This window comes from Pogona vitticeps, chromosome 1 (assembly GCF_051106095.1).
Source record: "Pogona vitticeps strain Pit_001003342236 chromosome 1, PviZW2.1, whole genome shotgun sequence".
Lineage (NCBI taxonomy): Eukaryota > Metazoa > Chordata > Lepidosauria > Squamata > Agamidae > Pogona > Pogona vitticeps.
In genome coordinates this window covers 24910643-24919228 of record NC_135783.1, presented here as the reverse complement: position 1 = coordinate 24919228, position 8586 = coordinate 24910643, and the positions used below count along the sequence as shown (strand labels likewise).

Here is an 8586-nt window from a genome sequence, read left to right as displayed (position 1 = left end):
AAGATGGTTCTGCCAACGTATCTTGTTTATTCAAGAAAGAGAGAGAGAGAGGGAGGGACAGAGGGAAAGAAAGAAAGAAAGAAAGAAAGAAAGAAAGAAAGAAAGAAAGAAAGAAAGAAAGAAAGAAAGAAAGAAAGAAAGAAAGAAAGAAAGAAAGAAAGAAAGAAAGAAAGAAAGAAAGAAAGAAAGAAATTATGAGAAATTAGAAAGGAGCTCATCATTTCTATTATTTTAATGTTGAAGAATTAGCTCTTGAGGGAAGAGCTTGCCTTCAAAAGTGTTTTGCATGGCTGACCAATTAGCTAATATATATTGCATAGCTGAATGCACAGGATGCTTTTCAGCTTGATAGTTAAAAAGATGGTCTTTCCTAATTTAAAGAAATGGTTCAAAAGATGTTTCTTTCACTTGACTTTTTCCATTTTTCAGGAATTATGAAGAATTCTGTGACACCTTAAAGACTACGCCCAGTATACATTTGGGGGGTCATCATGTACAGAATTAAAGTTGTAGAAGTTGCTGTGACTATTTGCAATGTGCCAGTTGTTTGACAGAAAGATCAGGCCACAGCGCTGGGGCTGCTTCCATACCTTTAGTTCTGTGTCAGGATGATACTGGCCTAAGGATGAAATTCAACATTGATCAGGTGATGTTTAACTTGTGTACAACCACTTCCTGCATTGTTCCTCCATCTGACAGCACCCTGGTGTTCCCCAAAGAAATTGCTCCAGAGAGTTCCAGACACCCTACAGAAGAAAATGAGGGACCACTCTCCTTCCTGTTGCTCTGACAGAAGCTATTCCATCAGTGAAATAAGTTCATTGCAAGCTAACACATTTGTTATGGCAAAAGTAGAGTCTACTAGTCCAGGAAACTATGGCAAAAATAAATGTGTTTTCTCTGCTGTAGCAGCCCAAACCACTGTTCCTCCAAATATCACTTTGATTAAAGTCCATCTTCTATCTTTGAGGACAGATGTCTAAAGGCTGAAGATGATACTTACCCTTTGGTTCTAACAGGACCTAACAACTCCAAGTTCAGAAATCCCTATGCCACTCTGATCATTATTTTCAGGGTTTTTCTTTTTTAAAAAAATGCTTAATAAAAATTGTTGTTGTTTAGTCATTAATTCGTGTCCAACTCTTCATGACCCCATGGACCAGAGCACGCCAGGCCCTCCTGTCTTCCACTGTCTCCCGGAGTTGGGTCAAATTCATGTTGGTAGCTTCGGTGACACTGTCGAACCATCTTGTCCTCTGTCGTCCCCTTCTCCTCTTGCCTTCACAAATTGGAATGGCAAAAAAGAATTATTATTTATGCATAACTGTTAGTCCTGCAAAGTTCAATTGGCTTTCAAAAACTGTTGGATTAAAATGGTGCTCTTCACAGGCAGATTTGAATATAGTTTTCTAACATGGTTATAAAAAGTAATGATGACAAGCTGTATCTTGGAAGAAGGAACACCTTTTGCTATACAAATGAAAGCCACAAGAGCCATCCTATAAAAACAAAGGCATCATGGTCTTCCCTTTAGAACAATGGTTCCCAACCTTAGGCTCCCAGATGTTCTTGCACTGAAACTCCCAGAAACTTTCATCACTAGCTGTACTGGCTGAGATTTCTGGGAGTTGTAGTCCAAGAACATCTGGTGATCTAAGATTGGGAAGCTTTAGAATCTTTATTATATTCTCATGTAGATGGGCTTGTGTAATCAGCTAAATGATGAATGGACTCAATTCCAAAATATATGTTGTGTTCGTTGTCGTTTTGTAAAATTGCAATCTTAGGATCCGTCTAACGAAACACAAGCATGGGAGTGGGGGCCATTGCAATGTGCAACCACGACACAAGGTGAGATTTAACCTTTTCCTTCCATGCTATTTTTCCCACCAAAAGTCCTGCTGAAGGTGCCAATTTCCCCCAAAAGCTTTATGCAAAAAAAATAGCACCTTTTCAGGGATAAACAACATTAATGGGGTGATTTTTCAATGGGCAAATAGCTCGGGTTAATTCTTTCCCCATCCTAACACACACTTACCTGTAGAGATAAGCACAAATCTTGGTTCATAAGTGTTCCCTTCCCCCACCTCCCTGGCTGGATTCCCCACTTCCCAGCTGGCACATGCTCCTCTCCTCCTTTTCAGCTTTTTGACCAGTTCTCTGGCAGGAGTGTGAACTTCCCTGCCCTGCCTCTTTGGCTGATTGCCCACTTAGACAAGGAGGCAGGACAGACAACCCCATGCTCCTGCTGTTGACTGGTCAAACAGCTAAAGAAGAGTAGGAGAGATTGTTCCAACTACTGAGTGGATCATTGACCAAGGAGGCAAGGGAAGAAAATGCATACAAACCAGCATGAACGTCCAAACCATGTGCTGTTTAAGAAACGTAATGTGACTGAAACTTCAATTCTCAGTGATTTCACAGCTGAAATAAAATTTGGATCTAGATTCCAGATGTCGCACAATGAGGTTGTAGAATTCTGAGGTGGCAAACTAGATCATGCCAGTTCTAGACTTTATATGCCGGTTTGATCTTTGAAATATTGTCACCAACTATTAAAAAGTTCACTCTCTATTATGCTAGTCTTCTGCTTCCAGGAACTTTTTTAAACATAGGGAGCCTTCATAAATGTGACTTCCTCACTTTCAGTTTAAAACAGCACAGCACTTTCGACGACCTGAGAATTTTGTAACCTCAGAACCATCTTCTTCTTTGCTCGTATCAGAAGCACTACCGTACAATCAATAAATATATCAGATATTTTTTGCCCTGTAACCATCTGATTCTGCTGCAATCAGATGGTTACAGGGCATAGACCAAGTCTCAAACCATGGGCAATCTGGTCCACAGTTCTTAACAGCACAATTTTCTACATTAGGGATGGGCAACCTCCAGAGGTCCAGGGCCTATTCATACTCATCCCTATAGCTTAGGGGGCTTCATCTACTCCCACAACCCCTATCCACACTCAGATTGTCTTTCAGATGAGCAAATGTATGTTGTTGCCTGAGGCAAAAAGTGATCCAATTGCTATATCCAAACCCCCTGTAACTAAATAACTGGCAATTTCCTGCCTTTTAATAGTGTTCTCAACCCTCTTTTTAGACATAGTCCTAAATTTGACATCAAACTAGTGCCTGCCTACTAGCATGATGAAACTCCTCCCCTCCCCCCCCCAAGCAGCCTTCTGCAATGCCAGAGCTGTAACTAGGTTGGAGCAACTGAGCCTTTGATCCAGCGCTCCAGCTTGCCGCCTTGCACCCATGCACACCACTTCCTGTTGGTGTGCAGACAGAAAGACACAACAGGTGGGTGCAGCATAGAACCAATACTGCTTCTTTGCACTCCGATTCAGATGATCCTCCCCATAACTCTCCTTGCCTACGCCGGTCTTACATGATCTGGGCTTAATCCATGGGGCCAAAAATCCCTAGGTGCCAACATGGCTACTTACAGCTTTATGCACTGCCCTCAACTGGCTTTAAAGGGTTTCCCCAGGACTCAGAAGCAGGTTCTGTGACTGCACTGAGAATGCAGAAAGATTAAGAATAACCGGGGATAGCTCAATTACCCCCAGTAGACAACTTCCTCAGACACTGGTCATAGCAGGCCTCGTGCTCCTCAGGCCCCCGACTGCCGATATACGTGCAGAGACGCATACACACTGAAAGAACAGACATAGCAAAACAAATGAACTTCATCTTGAGGACTGATGTATCCACTGGGATTTTGGTTATTGTGGCATGTGTAATACTTTCCCCCCCTCACACACAACACTGAACTCTTATCGACTTCTCCCTTTTCCTTTTGACAGCCAGTCTCAACCCAGGAACTGGACGGTCAGGATGGCTATGTTTGTATTGCTTAGAGCAACCCCCAGCCTTGGCGAACAGCCACCCTCTGAAGAAACTTTGCCACACCCCAAGTGCAGCGAAACACAGTGCTTTCCCTTGTTTGAATTATTTGCGCTCCTATTTCCTCTCTGATGCTGCATCAGCATTCAGCGACACCAATGAACAATATTTCCAAAATGTGTGCTTTCCTCCCTCTCCATCTGAATCCAAAACGTCCCGGGAGGACTGAATGTCACATTTTGGTCTTTCACAAACGTATGTGTTTTATTAGTTCCCAGACAGCTGCTTCTCTCTTTGAATATTATAAACCCCAGAGCCAGCCTTGAAAGGAGTCTTTTTTTGGTTGTTGCTGTTCTTTTCTTCTTCTTTTGATCCGGTAAACCTACAAGCTAGTTAACAGAGGCATAAAAGTTAAAGCTCAAGAAATGTGAACAGAGCAACTATTGGTCATGTGTGCTTTCCTCCAAAAGAAAAGAATTAGCTTGAAACCTGTAACTAGGGGTGATCTTTGGGGGGGGGGGGAAGTGGCAGTTAATTTATCCCTGTGTTTCAGGCCATTTGCCATTGTCCATCTGTTCCCCAAATATCTCTGGCCACTTCTAAACAGAACACGGAGCTCATTCAAAACAAAATTGGCAGACGTACTACATAGCCATACTGAAGGCTTTCTTCATTCCTGAAAAAAATTAAAGAACAAGCAAATAAAAAAAGGAAGGAAAAAGTTGAGCAGGTATATAGTATAAAAGAAACAATCTCAACAGAAGGTCTCAAAATTAACATTGCTTGGATGATAAGCAAAAATATGAACATGCCCCATTACTCCTTCGACTTATTTTGAATGAGTTCTAATAGGTGTCAATTCCCAAGTCCCCAAATTTCATCTCCATTCATTGTCTGAGGTAGTAATTTTGTTTTGTAAATTTCACAAATAGGAGGAAACAAAGATCTTCCCCGGTTCTCTCAAATCTAAGTATACCAAACATAACCTTTTTAAATTTCTGCTTGGCAAACTCAATCAGCATAATCATTCAGCCTAGCAAACAATCCAGAGGGTCTTCCACCAAATTTGGTTTAACACTTGGCTTCTGCTGAAACCATTGTCTCACTAGCAGTTCATGGTCCAAGTAGAGACCACTGATCTTGTCTCACAAGAGTGGATGGCAGTCCCACCACCCTTTGTCCCCTGTGCTTATGTATACAGTAATGCCAGCATGAAAATGATTCCCCATGGACAAAAATTAAATCTTAGGGTGACCCGGCCTTCAGCTGCTACCTCAAGATATTAATGAATCTTTGTCGTTCCTTTTGCAGTCATGATGGGGAGGAGAATGTGAGGACTGTGAATGCATTCTGGCTCCCCTTGGTCAATAATGGCACCCTGTTGGCTGAACCTTCCACTCCAGAAACACCACTGGATTGCTTATAATAGCGATGGCGAACCTATGGCACGCATGCCACAGCTGGCATGCGAAGCCCTTTCTTCTGGCACACGGCAAACCTTTTGAAGTGGCTGCAGCTGGGATTCCCTCTTTCTCTTCCTGTTCTGGGTCCTTTAACTTCCTCTCTGTCCCCATGATTCCCCCTTTAACTTCCTGTCCGTCCTCATGATTCCCCCTTTAACTTCCTCTCCCTCCCGATGATCCCCCCTGAAACTGCCACTTCCTGTTCCGGTTCTGGTCTTCCGGGTGGCATGGCAGCCACTGGTTTCTTCCCCACCCCCTCATTTTGGACACTCGAACTGAAAAAGGTTTGCCTCCACTGGCTTATAACATGAACAAAGGAGATAGCCATGATCAAACCATGCTGCCAAGTCACGTATTTTCCTCTGAGTTCACAGCAATTCTCAGAAAGCTTATGAGGTGTGTCTGTGGAAAATATAGAATTGTACAAACACTGTAATGCTCCAGCCAAGTTCTCTGCGTGGTATCGCACCTTTTAACACCTGCAACGGCACTTAAGAGATGGGAAAAAATAGGCAGAGCACCGCTAACAACTTTAGCTGACCGTGATGCTGGGCAGTTGTACGTGATCTGTTAAATCTATGCAGCTATAGAAATGGACTGTTTGTTTCTGAAAATTCTCAAAGCATCTGACAACAGGATCTTTTAGGTAATTATTTTGCCTGGCATTGTACACTAAGCCATGTTTAGAGCAGGAGTGAGAAACAAGTGAGGCTCACTTCAGACCTCTGGCAAGAGCTGTGTGGCAAGGATTAAGGGAAGTGAGAGAAAAGAGAATGACAGAAAGAGGGATACAAGTTTGGCTCTTTCCCAATTAGAAATAGCTTCAGTCCCACTGCCCACTGGCATGGGCACACACAGCCATCTGATTACCCAACAGAGGATGAGGTCCTGGCTATTGCCGCGATTTACTCCTGGCACTCGGGGTGTCCCGCTCTAAAAAAGATTAGGCTGTTCACAAGTAAGTCAGGTATAGGCAACTTCAGTGGGTCCAGAGGCAGGAATTTGAACCCTAGTTTTTTGGTGTCGTGCAAATGACTAAAAATACCAGAAAACATATAACAGTGATACCAGAAATAGCTGAAAGTCCACTTCCACCTGAAAAATTGGGAAATTTGGGGCTAGTGGTATAAGGTGGACCTGCAGCCTATTTAATAGATGAAGAGCTACTCCTGGAGACTTCCAAAAGTAACAATTCACCTTCCCGCGCCCTCCAGAAAAAAGAGGCCAAGATGAGGAGAAGCATGTGGCCCTTGATCAGCCCTGCTCTAAACCATGGTTTGATGTTACAAGGATAAGCCATAACAAGGCTTGAGTTTGAATTTTCCTCCTGCTCCTTCTAACTTGGATTTGAATACAAAGAAATGTCTACTCCTCTTTTTAGATTAGCCACCATTTAATGTTGTATTCATATTCTAAGTCATGGCCCATTTTAATTATGGTTTGTTGAAACAGGGTAACATCAAAACCTATGGACTGAGATGACCTCATTTCAACAAACTATTTTTAGAATTAACCTCGGTTTATCTCACTTCAAATCTTCCAAACTGGAAGTGAAAGATTCACTTTCAGTCCTGACTACTGGCGTATTTACATGTCATGTATTACAGAATGCTACTCAGGAACAGAAGTGACCAGAAGTACTTAAAATTACACACAAACACAAATGTTTTTCCTCCAGGAAAGTTGACTTAAGGCATCCTTATGTAGCCTCGTATGTTGTCATACAGTTTCCATCATCTCTGGTCATCAGGTTTCCTATGAGAGTTTTCATCTGTCATTTTGGAGAACACCAGGCTGGAAAGACCTAATTTACAGTATGTCTAATTTTCAGATATAGATCAGCCAATAACGGAACTAGCTATGTGTAGCACAACTCAAACTGAATTATCCATTCAGTCATATCCAGCTCTTGGCAATGTCAATGAATCAACTCTCTCCATGATTTCTGTTTTATATTTTGACCAGTGTCTGCTTTGATTACATCCAACCAACTGCTTTGATTACATCCAACCAATGGTGTCCTCATCGTCTTTTACCACTGACCATTCTGAGCATGACATCTTTCTCCAATGATGTTGATCGCATGACATGGCCAAATTAACTAAGTTGAAGTGTTGTTATTTTGCTTTCCAGTAGCATGTCCAGTTTTATGCACTTCAGCACTTTATTCTTTATCTTTCCAGTCCATGGAATGCACAAGAGCCTCCTCTAACAGCATAGCTCAAAAGAATCAATTTTTCTTCTATCCTTCTTCTTTATCATCCAACTTTCACAGCCATATGTAGTTATGGGGAACACAATGGTGTAAACTAATCTGTACTGGGGTGTCAGGCTGACATCTTTACTTTTCCATATTTGATTCATACTCATCATTGCTGTGCGATCTAGCACGATTCAATGTTTTATTTCTTGGCTGTGATCACTGTTTTGATTGACCAGTGAACCTAAAAAGATGAATTCTTCCAAACATTCAGCCTCCTCCCCACCAATTACTATTTTGATGTTTCAATTCTTTGCGGTTGTCATGATCTTTTTAATATTCAAAAATATTTTAATATTTGTAGCACACAGGGGAGCTATTTATGAATTTGCTTTTTCATCCAGGTATGAATGCACATACAGATGGTGTGCCCTTTTACCTCCTCATTGCGTCAGAAGGAACATTTTTACATTTTATTTTTCAGTGAATTCACTGGATTCCCGAGACCACTAGTTACATTTCAGCCCAGTTTAAATACATGAGACAGCTTAGTCATGATAAACTACAGTTACTATGTCCCAATCTCAGAAGGCTTTTTGATCCAGTACGTGCTTCCATAAACAGAAGGAGAAGAGAGTGGAACTTCTCTTGGACCAATCATCTTTCACACTGTTTTGAGGGATTCTCCCAACCCTTATGGAGCAGATTGGAAAGAAAGATAGAAAGAAAGATATACTGTATCCACAACTTCTCTTGCCTTGCTTTTTTGCTTCATAGAACAACATGTGCTATCAAGTCAATTCTGATTTATGGCTTGAGGAGAGACATTTCCTGCTTTGAACTATAAAGAAAGAAGTGTTGCATCCCCTCTTTTTTTTAACCCTGCTTTTCATTATACTTTGCACAGGGGTTGAGTGTAGGAGGGAAGGGAAAAGGGGAGGAGGAGAAAAGAGGTCTTGGACCTCTCTATTGTACTGTCAATGTATCACTTTTGTTATTTTTTTTAAAAAAAGGGAAAGGGGGGAGCTGATTGCCCCAAAAACAGTAGAGAAAATGAATCAATACAAAA

The 8586-nt window shown here is 41.7% G+C and overlaps 2 long non-coding RNA genes across 2 annotated transcripts in view; one reads left to right on the top strand and one right to left on the bottom strand.

Moving 5' to 3' along the window:
- LOC140704363 (uncharacterized) overlaps positions 1-8586 on the bottom strand; it is a 77376-nt gene that overhangs the window by 23420 nt on the left and 45370 nt on the right. The window lies entirely within an intron of this gene.
- LOC140704362 (uncharacterized) overlaps positions 1-8586 on the top strand; it is an 11763-nt gene extending 3177 nt beyond the window's left edge. Inside the window, exon 2 of the long non-coding RNA XR_013540307.1 lies at positions 430-8586. This is a non-coding gene — a long non-coding RNA (uncharacterized LOC140704362). The remainder of the gene's footprint in view (positions 1-429) is intronic.